We start from the raw sequence: 12,171 nt of genomic DNA, 5'->3' as shown, positions 1-12,171 counted from the left end.
ACCATGAATGGACCAGACCTGGACATGACCTGGAAAAGAGACCTGGACCAGACCTGGACATTACCTGGACAAGAATTGGACATGACCTGGACCAAACCTGGACCAGACCTGGACAAGAGACCTGGACCAGACCTGGACAAGAGACACGGACCATAAATGGACCAGACCTGGACATGACCTGGACAAGAGACCTGGACCAGACCTGGACAAAAGACCTGGACATGACCTGGACAAGAGAGTTGGACCATAAATGGACAAGACCTGGACATGACCTGGAAGAGACCTGGACCAGACCTGGACATGAGACTTGGACCAGACCTGGACAATAAACCTGGAACAGACCTAGACATGACCTGGGCAAGAGACCTGGACCAGACCTGGACATTACCTGGACAAGAGATCTGGACCAGACCTGGACAAGAGACATGGACCACATCTGGACAAAACCTGGACCAGACCTGGACAAGAGACCTGGACCACACCTGGACATTACCTGGACAAGACACCTGGACCAGACCTGGACAAGAGACCTGGACCAGACATGGACATGACCTGGACAAGACACCTGGACCAAACCTGGACAAGAGACCTGGACCAGACCTGGACAAGAGCCATGGACCACACCTGGACGTGACCTGGACATGACCTGGACATTACCTGGACATTACCTGGACAAGAGACCTGGACAAGAGACCTGGACCAGACCTGGACAAGAGCCATGGACCACACCTGGACGTGACCTGGACAAGACCTGGACATGACCTGGACATGAGATCTAGACCAGACGTATACAAGACCTGGACAAGACACATGGACTACACCTGGACGTGACCTGGACAAGACCTGGACATGACCTGGACATGAGATCTAGACCAGACCTAGACAAGACCTGGACAAGAGACATGGACTACACCTGGAAAAGACCTGGACAATAGACCTGGACCACACCTGGAAAAGACCTGGACAAGAGACCTGAACCAGACCTGGAAAAGAGACCTGGACCAGACCTGGACAAAAAACATGGACCATAAATGGACAAGACCTGGACCAGACCTGGACATGACCTGGACAAGAGACCTGGACCAGACCTGGACAAGAGACCTGGACCAGAACTGGACATGAGACCTGGACCAGACCTGGACATGACCTGGACAAGACCTGGACAAGAGACATGGATCTCACCTGGACCAGTCCTGGACATGACCTGGACCAGACCTGGACATGGGACTTCGTCCAGACCTGGACCATAAATGGACAAGACCTGGACATGACCTGGACATGTCCTGGACCAGACCTGGACATGAGACCTGAACCAGACCTGGACAATAAACCTTGACCAGACCTGGACATGACCTGGACAAGAGACCTGGACCAGACCTGGACATTGCCTGGACAAGAGACCTGGACCAGACCTGGACAAGAGACATGGTCCATAAATGGATAAGACCAGGACCAGACCTGGACAAGAGACCTGGACCAGACCTGGACATGACCTGGACAAGAGACCTAGACCAGACCTGGACAAGAGACCTGGACCAGAACTGGACATGACCTGGACCAGACCTGGACCAGACCTGGACATGACCTGGACAAGAGACCTGGACCAGACCTGGACAAGAGACCTGGACCAGAACTGGACATGACCTGGACCAGACCTGGACATGGGACCTCGACCAGACCTGGACAATAGACCTGGACCAGACCTGGACAAGACCTGGACATGAGATCTAGACCAGACCTGGACAAGACCTGGACAAGACCTGGACATGAGATCTAGACCAGACCTGAACAAGACCTGGACATGAGATCTAGACCAGACCTGGAAAAGAAACCTGGACCAGACCTGGACAAGAGACATGGACCACAGCTGGACCAGACCTGGACATTACCTGTACAAGAATTGGACATGACCTGGAAGAGACCTGGACAAGAGACCTGGACCAGACCTGGACAAGAGACATGGACCATGAATGGACCAGACCTGGACATTACCTGGACAAGAATTGGACATGACCTGGACCAAACCTGGACCAGACCTGGACAAGAGACCTGGACCAGACCTGGACAAGAGACACGGACCATAAATGGACCAGACCTGGACATGACCTGGACAAGAGACCTGGACCAGACCTGGACAAAAGACCTGGACATGACCTGGACAAGAGAGTTGGACCATAAATGGACAAGACCTGGACATGACCTGGAAGAGACCTGGACCAGACCTGGACATGAGACTTGGACCAGACCTGGACAATAAACCTGGAACAGACCTAGACATGACCTGGGCAAGAGACCTGGACCAGACCTGGACATTACCTGGACAAGAGATCTGGACCAGACCTGGACAAGAGACATGGACCACATCTGGACAAAACCTGGACCAGACCTGGACAAGAGACCTGGACCACACCTGGACATTACCTGGACAAGACACCTGGACCAGACCTGGACAATAGACCTGGACCAGACATGGACATGACCTGGACAAGACACCTGGACCAGACCTGGACAAGAGACCTGGACCAGACCTGGACAAGAGCCATGGACCACACCTGGACGTGACCTGGACATGACCTGGACATTACCTGGACATTACCTGGACAAGAGACCTGGACAAGAGACCTGGACCAGACCTGGACAAGAGCCATGGACCACACCTGGACGTGACCTGGACAAGACCTGGACATGACCTGGACATGAGATCTAGACCAGACGTATACAAGACCTGGACAAGACACATGGACTACACCTGGACGTGACCTGGACAAGACCTGGACATGACCTGGACATGAGATCTAGACCAGACCTAGACAAGACCTGGACAAGAGACATGGACTACACCTGGAAAAGACCTGGACAATAGACCTGGACCACACCTGGAAAAGACCTGGACAAGAGACCTGGACCAGACCTGGACAAAAAACATGGACCATAAATGGACAAGACCTGGACCAGACCTGGACAAGAGACCTGGACCAGACCTGGACATGACCTGGACCAGACCTGGACAAGAGACCTGGACCAGAACTGGACATGAGACCTGGACCAGACCTGGACATGACCTGGACAAGAGACATGGATCTCACCTGGACCAGACCTGGACATGACCTGGACCAGACCTGGACATGGGACTTCGTCCAGACCTGGACCATAAATGGACAAGACCTGGACATGACCTTGACAAGAGACCTGGACCAGACGTGGACATTACCTGGACCAGAGATCTGGACAAGACCTGAACAAGACCTGGACATGAGACCTGGACATGACCTGGACAACAAACCTGGACCACACCTGGACATTACCTGGACCAGAGATCTGGACAAGACCTGGACAAAACCTGGACATGACCTGGACAACAGACCTGGACAACACCTGGACAAAACCTGGACATGACCTGGACAAGAGACCTGGACCAGACCTGGACAAGAAACATGGACATGACCTGGACAAGAGACCTGGACATTACCTGGACAAAAATTGGACATGACCTGGAAGAGACCTGGACAAGAGACCTGGACCAGACCTGGACAAGAGACATGGACCATGAATGGACCAGACCTGGACATGACCTGGAAAAGAGACCTGGACCAGACCTGGACATTACCTGGACAAGAATTGGACATGACCTGGACCAAACCTGGACCAAACCTGGACCAGACCTGGACAAGAGACCTGGACCAGACCTGGACAAGAGACACGGACCATAAATGGACCAGACCTGGACATGACCTGGACAAGAGACCTGGACCAGACCTGGACAAAAGACCTGGACATGACCTGGACATGACCTGGACAAGAGAGTTGGACCATAAATGGACAAGACCTGGACATGACCTGGAAGAGACCTGGACCAGACCTGGACATGAGACTTGGACCAGACCTGGACAATAAACCTGGAACAGACCTAGACATGACCTGGGCAAGAGACCTGGACCAGACCTGGACATTACCTGGACAAGAGATCTGGACCAGACCTGGACAAGAGACATGGACCACATCTGGACAAAACCTGGACCACACCTGGACAAGAGACCTGGACCACACCTGGACATTACCTGGACAAGACACCTGGACCAGACCTGGACAAGAGACCTGGACCAGACCTGGACCAAACCTGGACAAGAGCCATGGACCACACCTGGACGTGACCTGGACATGACCTGGACATTACCTGGACATTACCTGGACAAGAGACCTGGACAAGAGACCTGGACCAGACCTGGACGTGACCTGGACAAGACCTGGACATGACCTGGACATGAGATCTAGACCAGACCTAGACAAGACCTGGACAAGAGACATGGACTACACCTGGAAAAGACCTGGACAATAGACCTGGACCACACCTGGAAAAGACCTGGACAAGAGACCTGAACCAGACCTGGAAAAGAGACCTGGACAAAAAACATGGACCATAAATGGACAAGACCTGGACCAGACCTGGACAAGAGACCTGGACCAGACCTGGACATGACCTGGACAAGAGACCTGGACCAGAACTGGACATGAGACCTGGACCAGACCTGGACATGACCTGGACAAGACACACGGATCTCACCTGGACCAGACCTGGACATGACCTGGACCAGACCTGGACATGGGACTTCGTCCAGACCTGGACCATAAATGGACAAGACCTGGACATGACCTTGACAAGAGACCTGGACCAGACTTGGACATTACCTGGACCAGAGATCTGGACAAGACCTGAACAAGACCTGGACATGAGACCTGGACCAGACCTGGACAACAAACCTGGACCACACCTGGACAAGACCTGGACAAAACCTGGACATGACCTGGACAACAGACCTGGACAACACCTGGACATGACCTGGACAAGAGACCTGGACCAGACCTGGAAAAGAAACATGGACATGACCTGGACAAGAGACCTGGACCACAGCTGGACCAGACCTGGACATTACCTGGACAAGAATTGGACATGACCTGGAAGAGACCTGGACAAGAGACCTGGACCAGACCTGGAAAAGACCTGGAAAAGACCTGGACAAGAGACATGGACCACAGCTGGACCAGACCTGGACATTACCTGTACAAGAATTGGACATGACCTGGAAGAGACCTGGACAAGAGACCTGGACCAGACCTGGACAAGAGACATGGACCATGAATGGACCAGACCTGGACATGACCTGGAAAAGAGACCTGGACCAGACCTGGACATTACCTGGACAAGAATTGGACATGACCTGGACCAAACCTGGACCAGACCTGGACAAGAGACCTGGACCAGACCTGGACAAGAGACACAGACCATAAATGGACCAGACCTGGAAATGACCTGGACAAGAGACCTGGACCAGACCTGGACAAAAGACCTGGACATGACCTGGACAAGAGAGTTGGACCATAAATGGACAAGACCTGGACATGACCTGGAAGAGACCTGGACCAGACCTGGACATGAGACTTGGACCAGACCTGGACAATAAACCTGGAACAGACCTAGACATGACCTGGGCAAGAGACCTGGACCAGACCTGGACATTACCTGGACAAGAGATCTGGACCAGACCTGGACAAGAGACATGGACCACATCTGGACAAAACCTGGACCAGACCTGGACAAGAGACCTGGACCACACCTGGACATTACCTGGACAAGACACCTGGACCAGACCTGGACAAGAGACCTGGACCAGACATGGACATGACCTGGACAAGACACCTGGACCAGACCTGGACAAGAGACCTGGACCAGACATGGACATTACCTGGACAAGAGATCTGGACCAGACCTGGACAAGAGACATGGACCACATCTGGACAAAACCTGGACCAGACCTGGACAAGAGACCTGGACCACACCTGGACATTACCTGGACAAGACACCTGGACCAGACCTGGACAAGAGACCTGGACCAGACATGGACATGACCTGGACAAGACACCTGGACCAAACCTGGACAAGAGACCTGGACCAGACCTGGACAAGAGCCATGGACCACACCTGGACGTGACCTGGACATGACCTGGACATTACCTGGACATTACCTGGACAAGAGACCTGGACAAGAGACCTGGACCAGACCTGGACAAGAGCCATGGACCACACCTGGACGTGACCTGGACAAGACCTGGACATGACCTGGACATGAGATCTAGACCAGACGTATACAAGACCTGGACAAGACACATGGACTACACCTGGACGTGACCTGGACAAGACCTGGACATGACCTGGACATGAGATCTAGACCAGACCTAGACAAGACCTGGACAAGAGACATGGACTACACCTGGAAAAGACCTGGACAATAGACCTGGACCACACCTGGAAAAGACCTGGACAAGAGACCTGAACCAGACCTGGAAAAGAGACCTGGACCAGACCTGGACAAAAAACATGGACCATAAATGGACAAGACCTGGACCAGACCTGGACATGACCTGGACAAGAGACCTGGACCAGACCTGGACAAGAGACCTGGACCAGAACTGGACATGAGACCTGGACCAGACCTGGACATGACCTGGACAAGACCTGGACAAGAGACATGGATCTCACCTGGACCAGTCCTGGACATGACCTGGACCAGACCTGGACATGGGACTTCGTCCAGACCTGGACCATAAATGGACAAGACCTGGACATGACCTGGACATGTCCTGGACCAGACCTGGACATGAGACCTGAACCAGACCTGGACAATAAACCTTGACCAGACCTGGACATGACCTGGACAAGAGACCTGGACCAGACCTGGACATTGCCTGGACAAGAGACCTGGACCAGACCTGGACAAGAGACATGGTCCATAAATGGATAAGACCAGGACCAGACCTGGACAAGAGACCTGGACCAGACCTGGACATGACCTGGACAAGAGACCTAGACCAGACCTGGACAAGAGACCTGGACCAGAACTGGACATGACCTGGACCAGACCTGGACCAGACCTGGACATGACCTGGACAAGAGACCTGGACCAGACCTGGACAAGAGACCTGGACCAGAACTGGACATGACCTGGACCAGACCTGGACATGGGACCTCGACCAGACCTGGACAATAGACCTGGACCAGACCTGGACAAGACCTGGACATGAGATCTAGACCAGACCTGGACAAGACCTGGACAAGACCTGGACATGAGATCTAGACCAGACCTGAACAAGACCTGGACATGAGATCTAGACCAGACCTGGAAAAGAAACCTGGACCAGACCTGGACAAGAGACATGGACCACAGCTGGACCAGACCTGGACATTACCTGTACAAGAATTGGACATGACCTGGAAGAGACCTGGACAAGAGACCTGGACCAGACCTGGACAAGAGACATGGACCATGAATGGACCAGACCTGGACATTACCTGGACAAGAATTGGACATGACCTGGACCAAACCTGGACCAGACCTGGACAAGAGACCTGGACCAGACCTGGACAAGAGACACGGACCATAAATGGACCAGACCTGGACATGACCTGGACAAGAGACCTGGACCAGACCTGGACAAAAGACCTGGACATGACCTGGACAAGAGAGTTGGACCATAAATGGACAAGACCTGGACATGACCTGGAAGAGACCTGGACCAGACCTGGACATGAGACTTGGACCAGACCTGGACAATAAACCTGGAACAGACCTAGACATGACCTGGGCAAGAGACCTGGACCAGACCTGGACATTACCTGGACAAGAGATCTGGACCAGACCTGGACAAGAGACATGGACCACATCTGGACAAAACCTGGACCAGACCTGGACAAGAGACCTGGACCACACCTGGACATTACCTGGACAAGACACCTGGACCAGACCTGGACAAGAGACCTGGACCAGACATGGACATGACCTGGACAAGACACCTGGACCAGACCTGGACAAGAGACCTGGACCAGACCTGGACAAGAGCCATGGACCACACCTGGACGTGACCTGGACATGACCTGGACATTACCTGGACATTACCTGGACAAGAGACCTGGACAAGAGACCTGGACCAGACCTGGACAAGAGCCATGGACCACACCTGGACGTGACCTGGACAAGACCTGGACATGACCTGGACATGAGATCTAGACCAGACGTATACAAGACCTGGACAAGACACATGGACTACACCTGGACGTGACCTGGACAAGACCTGGACATGACCTGGACATGAGATCTAGACCAGACCTAGACAAGACCTGGACAAGAGACATGGACTACACCTGGAAAAGACCTGGACAATAGACCTGGACCACACCTGGAAAAGACCTGGACAAGAGACCTGGACCAGACCTGGACAAAAAACATGGACCATAAATGGACAAGACCTGGACCAGACCTGGACAAGAGACCTGGACCAGACCTGGACATGACCTGGACCAGACCTGGACAAGAGACCTGGACCAGAACTGGACATGAGACCTGGACCAGACCTGGACATGACCTGGACAAGAGACATGGATCTCACCTGGACCAGACCTGGACATGACCTGGACCAGACCTGGACATGGGACTTCGTCCAGACCTGGACCATAAATGGACAAGACCTGGACATGACCTTGACAAGAGACCTGGACCAGACGTGGACATTACCTGGACCAGAGATCTGGACAAGACCTGAACAAGACCTGGACAACAAACCTGGACCACACCTGGACATTACCTGGACCAGAGATCTGGACAAGACCTGGACAAAACCTGGACATGACCTGGACAACAGACCTGGACAACACCTGGACAAAACCTGGACATGACCTGGACAAGAGACCTGGACCAGACCTGGACAAGAAACATGGACATGACCTGGACAAGAGACCTGGACATTACCTGGACAAAAATTGGACATGACCTGGAAGAGACCTGGACAAGAGACCTGGACCAGACCTGGACAAGAGACATGGACCATGAATGGACCAGACCTGGACATGACCTGGAAAAGAGACCTGGACCAGACCTGGACATTACCTGGACAAGAATTGGACATGACCTGGACCAAACCTGGACCAGACCTGGACAAGAGACCTGGACCAGACCTGGACAAGAGACACGGACCATAAATGGACCAGACCTGGACATGACCTGGACAAGAGACCTGGACCAGACCTGGACAAAAGACCTGGACATGACCTGGACATGACCTGGACAAGAGAGTTGGACCATAAATGGACAAGACCTGGACATGACCTGGAAGAGACCTGGACCAGACCTGGACATGAGACTTGGACCAGACCTGGACAATAAACCTGGAACAGACCTAGACATGACCTGGGCAAGAGACCTGGACCAGACCTGGACATTACCTGGACAAGAGATCTGGACCAGACCTGGACAAGAGACATGGACCACATCTGGACAAAACCTGGACCACACCTGGACAAGAGACCTGGACCACACCTGGACATTACCTGGACAAGACACCTGGACCAGACCTGGACAAGAGACCTGGACCAGACCTGGACCAAACCTGGACAAGAGCCATGGACCACACCTGGACGTGACCTGGACATGACCTGGACATTACCTGGACATTACCTGGACAAGAGACCTGGACAAGAGACCTGGACCAGACCTGGACGTGACCTGGACAAGACCTGGACATGACCTGGACATGAGATCTAGACCAGACCTAGACAAGACCTGGACAAGAGACATGGACTACACCTGGAAAAGACCTGGACAATAGACCTGGACCACACCTGGAAAAGACCTGGACAAGAGACCTGAACCAGACCTGGAAAAGAGACCTGGACAAAAAACATGGACCATAAATGGACAAGACCTGGACCAGACCTGGACAAGAGACCTGGACCAGACCTGGACATGACCTGGACAAGAGACCTGGACCAGAACTGGACATGAGACCTGGACCAGACCTGGACATGACCTGGACAAGAGACCTGGACCAGAACTGGACATGAGACCTGGACCAGACCTGGACATGACCTGGACAAGACACACGGATCTCACCTGGACCAGACCTGGACATGACCTGGACCAGACCTGGACATGGGACTTCGTCCAGACCTGGACCATAAATGGACAAGACCTGGACATGACCTTGACAAGAGACCTGGACCAGACTTGGACATTACCTGGACCAGAGATCTGGACAAGACCTGAACAAGACCTGGACATGAGACCTGGACCAGACCTGGACAACAAACCTGGACCACACCTGGACAAGACCTGGACAAAACCTGGACATGACCTGGACAACAGACCTGGACAACACCTGGACATGACCTGGACAAGAGACCTGGACCAGACCTGGAAAAGAAACATGGACATGACCTGGACAAGAGACCTGGACCACAGCTGGACCAGACCTGGACATTACCTGGACAAGAATTGGACATGACCTGGAAGAGACCTGGACAAGAGACCTGGACCAGACCTGGAAAAGACCTGGAAAAGACCTGGACAAGAGACATGGACCACAGCTGGACCAGACCTGGACATTACCTGTACAAGAATTGGACATGACCTGGAAGAGACCTGGACAAGAGACCTGGACCAGACCTGGACAAGAGACATGGACCATGAATGGACCAGACCTGGACATGACCTGGAAAAGAGACCTGGACCAGACCTGGACATTACCTGGACAAGAATTGGACATGACCTGGACCAAACCTGGACCAGACCTGGACAAGAGACCTGGACCAGACCTGGACAAGAGACACAGACCATAAATGGACCAGACCTGGAAATGACCTGGACAAGAGACCTGGACCAGACCTGGACAAAAGACCTGGACATGACCTGGACAAGAGAGTTGGACCATAAATGGACAAGACCTGGACATGACCTGGAAGAGACCTGGACCAGACCTGGACATGAGACTTGGACCAGACCTGGACAATAAACCTGGAACAGACCTAGACATGACCTGGGCAAGAGACCTGGACCAGACCTGGACATTACCTGGACAAGAGATCTGGACCAGACCTGGACAAGAGACATGGACCACATCTGGACAAAACCTGGACCAGACCTGGACAAGAGACCTGGACCACACCTGGACATTACCTGGACAAGACACCTGGACCAGACCTGGACAAGAGACCTGGACCAGACATGGACATGACCTGGACAAGACACCTGGACCAGACCTGGACAAGAGACCTGGACCAGACCTGGACAAGAGCCATGGACCACACCTGGACGTGACCTGGACATGACCTGGACATTACCTGGACATTACCTGGACAAGAGACCTGGACAAGAGACCTGGACAAGAGCCATGGACCACACCTGGACATGACCTGGACAAGACCTGGACATGACCTGGACATGAGATCTAGACCAGACGTATACAAGACCTGGACAAGACACATGGACTACACCTGGACGTGACCTGGACAAGACCTGGACATGACCTGGACATGAGATCTAGACCAGACCTAGACAAGACCTGGACAAGAGACATGGACTACACCTGGAAAAGACCTGGACAATAGACCTGGACCACACCTGGAAAAGACCTGGACAAGAGACCTGAACCAGACCTGGAAAAGAGACCTGGACCAGACCTGGACAAAAAACATGGACCATAAATGGACAAGACCTGGACCAGACCTGGACATGACCTGGACAAGAGACCTGGACCAGACCTGGACAAGAGACCTGGACCAGAACTGGACATGAGACCTGGACCAGACCTGGACATGACCTGGACAAGACCTGGACAAGAGACATGGATCTCACCTGGACCAGTCCTGGACATGACCTGGACCAGACCTGGACATGGGACTTCGTCCAGACCTGGACCATAAATGGACAAGACCTGGACATGACCTGGACAAGAGACCTGGACCAGACTTGGACATTACCTGGACCAGAGATCTGGACAAGACCTGAACAAGACCTGGACATGAGACCTGGACCAGACCTGGACAACAAACCTGGACCACACCTGGACAAGACCTGGACAAAACCTGGACATGACCTGGACAACAGACCTGGACAACACCTGGACATGACCTGGACAAGAGACCTGGACCAGACCTGGAAAAGAAACATGGACATGACCTGGACAAGAGACCTGGACCACAGCTGGACCAGACCTGGACATTACCTGGACAAGAATTGGACATGACCTGGAAGAGACCTGGACAAGAGACCTGGACCAGACCTGGAAAAGACCTGGAAAAGAAACCTGGACCAGACCTGGACAAGAGACATGGACCACAGCTGGACC

Source organism: Telmatherina bonti (genome assembly GCF_933228915.1).
Source record: "Telmatherina bonti genome assembly, chromosome: 17".
Classification (NCBI taxonomy): Eukaryota; Metazoa; Chordata; class Actinopteri; order Atheriniformes; family Telmatherinidae; genus Telmatherina; species Telmatherina bonti.
Note: the sequence above shows the minus strand (reverse complement) of the source record.